Here is a 4,570-nt window from a genome sequence, read left to right on the forward strand (position 1 = left end):
GGGGCAGGGGTGGGGTATAGGGAACTTTTGGGATAGCTTTTGAAATGTAAATAAAGAAAATAATAATAAATAAATTTTAAAAAATGTAGTGTAAGAAAAAAATTTTAATCTAAACATTCGTTTTAAAAGATCAGGATAGTAGGCAGCCCCATAGATAAAATGATCAAATAAGCCAATATTAAACACTGAGAAAATATAATCAGAACATGAGAGATAACCAGCAACAAAATGGAAACATTAAGACACTGCTCTGAGTCTATGAGCATTAAATAATAGCAAGGAAGTATTTTGATAACATTATGACAGTACAATCATTAGAATTGAAAACTTACACTCTTATGAAAGACAAAGCTAATAAGATATAGTCCACCAAGATGGACACTTCTAAATCAAAACTTATTATTCAGAGGGCTAGCATACAAACCATATTGAGGAAAAATATTTACTTTATGACAAAAACTTTTTACTTTTTGACAAAACACTTGTTTCCAGAATATGAAAAGAGCTTTTAAAAGTCAATATAATTTTTTAAAATCAAACTGTTTTCAGGTGTCAAAATGTTATTTAAAGGGTACATTCAGTAAAGAGCTTGTGAGGATGCAATGAATTAAAAAACAAACAAACAAGACAACAGACCACAAGGCTTCCTCTACTACTACACAAGACAAAAGGGAGGAAAGACTGAATTGTAAAAGCTTCAGGCCACAAAACAACCTGAACCTGCCAAAGAAGGACCTCAGCAACAGCTGTCCTTTAGAGGCACTCACGTGTGGCACAAACAGGTCCCACTTGTGTTCCTTCTAGGCTCTGGCATTGGCTAGGAGCAGCAACTGGTACTGTCAGTGAGTTGTACTTCCTGAAGTAGATTGTTTCAAAGGAGATTTGAAGTCCCTGCTTTCACTGCCCACAGGTTGTTCTGGTTAAGAAATGGGTCAAGTATCCAAGGAGATGTGTGTGTGTGTGTGTGTGTGTGTGTGTGTGTGTGTCTCCAGAAAAGACATGAAAACTGGCTCTTCAACAGTCATTATTAGGAGAATATAAATCACTAGCTGACCCTGAATGCTCACCAGAACAAGTGTGAAGCAAACAGTTAACAGCTAATACTGATGAGGATCATCAACACCTGGGATCTTCATAGAGTAATACCAAAGTGAGAAGTGGGGAAACCTCCCTGGGAAAATGGCGGGCTCCTTCCAAAGGTGTGTACTCAAGAGAAATGAACACAGTCTTCAACAATGGTCTAGAAACTCCTGGGCTAGAGAGAGGGCTCAGCAGTTAAGAGCATTGGCTGTTCCTGCAGAGGACCTGTGGTGTTCTGAGCACCACAGGGCCGCTCCCAACTGTCTCTGGTTCCAGGGAATCTAACACCAACTTCTGCCCTTCTCAAACACCAGAAATACACATGGTGGACAGACATGCATGCAAGGTGACACTCATACACATAAAATTAAAACCAAAAATAAATAAATAAATTTATTAATTAAATTTAAATAAATAAATAAATCTTTTATTTTTAGAGAACCTTTTTTAGCAACTTTAGTCATGATAGCTTTAGTCATGATAGTTTTAGTTTGAAACATTCCAAGCATCCATTAGTAAGAGCAAGGTGTATACTATTCAGGAATTTAAAAGAATGCCCTATAGATATGCACAGTAACATGAATGGATCTAAAAAAAAAAATCTTACTGAGCAAAAGAGATCACACAAAAAAAGCACATACATAGATCCTATGATTCACTCCTGTAAACTGAAAACTATCATTTCCCATAATAACTGAAAACAGGTCAGTGGGTGCCCTTGGGAGGAAGATACAGTGAGTAACTGTGGAAGAACATGAGGAAATGGAGTGATGGAAATGTCCTGTGTCCTGACAAAGTCTGACAAATATCCCTCTGGTGTCATCAAAATGCATGGAAGAAGCATGAACATAAAGATTCACATGTTACTCACAAATTATAGGACTATAAACATTGTTTTTTAAAGGAGCATATTTGCACGCTGCACTACAATATGCAAATAAAATATAATTTCTTTGTTTCGTGAAAGTGATCAATTCTCCACCTAAAAGAAAACTGGGAAACCTACAAGAGGAAGTTAGCATTACCTCCATCTCCTTCCCTGTTTAACCAGATTAAATACTGGATATAGTTAACATTCACCTTCCACTTTGAGGAGGCTCACTTTTTCACCGAGTTGTGAACATTTTTTTTTGCTTTGGGTAAATATTTCATCTTACAACATGTCTGCCTCCCTCTGTCCTTTATCCTAACAGAGTTTCTGGATCCCCCAGCAAAGATTCTTTCCACATTCTTGAAGAGGAGAGAAAAGAGGCATTGGGTGCAAATGGTGATCTTAGTCTTCTCTGATCTGGTCCCTGGACTGGTCATTGTTAAAATGCTCCATCCATAGCAAGGCACTACTATGGAAAACATACATCACCACTCTAGGTGCACATCCCTGTTTGAGGCTTCCCTAAGTGCAGTGACCTCCTTACCCAAACAAATCCTGTCTTATAGTTCTTCCAAATCCCCTCATTGAGGCTCATGGAAACTTCTAGATGCTTAATTGATTTGGAGACTAAAAGCAATGTCTCCATTCCATCTATCAATCTATCATTGTCATGGGTTATGTACATATAGTGGAAAAACCTCAGGAGGGACTGTCCTTGGTAGCACACTGCCCTTCAGGTAGCGAAAGACTCTCCTCTCCACCTTACATCACCATGTTCTATATTCCTCGAATAGCTGCCCTGATATTTTGGCTCACCTATAACAAGTGCTCTATTTTCCAACTGCAAGTGTGTGTGTGTGTGTGTGTGTGTGTGTGTGTGTGTGTGTGTGTGTGTCCCCAAATGCACATGTGTGCAGGTTCTCACAGAAGCCAGAAGTGGTCATTGTGCTAAGTGTGGGTGTCGGGAAGCAAACGTGGGTCTTCTGCAAGAGCAGGAAGCGCTCTTGACCTCTGAGCCATCTGTCCAGCCCAACAGCTCGGTTTTTAAATGCTCTGTGTCATCTTAGCCTGACTTGCTTACACATCTGTTCCAACTGCACAAGACTCACAGCAGCTGGAAGGCGCCGACAACGTTGAACAAGAGCTGGCCATGCAGGAGTAAAGCACCCACCACTTCACTATCATCGAACTCTTGTCCCTTTGTATACAAAGTGTCTGTTCCTATGGCCTCTCTCATAAGCTCAGTGGTCAAACTATTCCTGCTTGGTTTTCTTCCTTTGTTATCCCCTCCAGCCAACTGTCAGGTGTTTCCAGCTCTAACCAGTAGCAAAGAAAGGGGCCACAGTGGACACCTCAGCAAAACAGTACGTTTTTGGTAATAAAATGCCTGTCCTTCTTTCACCTTTAGGATGTCAGAATTATGAACCAAGGTTACCCACTTCCCCGCCCCCATCAAAAAAAAAAAAGTGGAAGATAGAGGAGAAGTAGATATGACAATACCTAAATTAGGAAATTGAAATCGTCAAGAACCAAACTCCCTATAGGCTCAAGACTGCCCATCTGGACCTTCCTACCCTGTCTACCTCACTTTACAGCTATGATGAGCCCCGACACACTCAGCAGCCATCCTCAGGGCAAATTAAATACCAGTCATAGCAGTTGAGCCAAACTGTCCAAGTTCCTTTCAATGTTTTCAACTGTATGATCCCGAGAGCAAAGCTGTGCCGGCTCTCTTTCCAACTTGAGGACGACCTGTTCTTTGTCCTGATACAGTAGGAGCTCCACGGCAGCCACCGGCATCCCCACTCGACTGTCCTCGACATTTCATTACACTGTATTTCACAGTGCTGTCGTCCTTACAAGCAGGAACCGTCTGTAAACGAAGTGGGTGGCATTATCTAGAACCTCTGTGTGGAAGTAAGTTTGTCTCCTCCACAGTGGTTCCTGGAATCCAGAAACTATTGTGTTTTCAGCTAGTGAGACCCAGTTAATAAAATTATTGAAAAACAATCTGGCATGCATGTAGGTTCATGTTCAATATATATATAGCTTAATGAAGAAACCCAAGTCAGAAGTTCCTGTCAAGTGCTGGACTAGAGACTAGTGGATCTCTATGGTCTGAGCCCCTTTGTGAGTTTAAGCTCCCTATGCTAGGTGTGTCCACAGAACACCGAGTGATGCTCGGATCAGTTAAAGGCACTGTGTGGGTCGGGCACGTCTTCTTTGTTTTGAGCTGTGTGTTAGATAAGGAGAGCCAGCTCCCTGAGGATAAGTGGAAGCGTGTTATATGACCCTTCCGGAGATCCCCTCCTGAAGCGGCCACATTCATGGATTTTGTTATGCGTCCTGGCCCATGTTTATCATTTCACTCCATCTCCATCTCCATCTCCATGTGTCCCCAGTATACTTCTTAAATGCTGTCATATTGCCTGCATTGTTCTGCACTTCTTTTTTCCATTTAAAATAATGTTTATAAGATAAACTCACATCGATACATATGGATCTCATTCATTTTGGCAACTGCATGCGGATTCTATCACTGGACTAAAGCACTCTTTGCATATCATTTCTGCTAGAGATGGACCTTTAAGTTGCTTCTAATTCTTCTCTATTTTAAAC

At 40.9% G+C, this 4,570-nt stretch overlaps 1 pseudogene; it reads right to left on the reverse strand.

The window, feature by feature from the left end:
- LOC110323230 overlaps positions 1 to 3,751 on the reverse strand; it is a 20,121-nt pseudogene extending 16,370 nt beyond the window's left edge.
- Positions 3,752 to 4,570: the final 819 nt, after the last annotated feature.

This window comes from Mus pahari, chromosome 6 (genome assembly GCF_900095145.1).
Source record: "Mus pahari chromosome 6, PAHARI_EIJ_v1.1, whole genome shotgun sequence".
NCBI classification, from domain to species: Eukaryota; Metazoa; Chordata; class Mammalia; order Rodentia; family Muridae; genus Mus; species Mus pahari.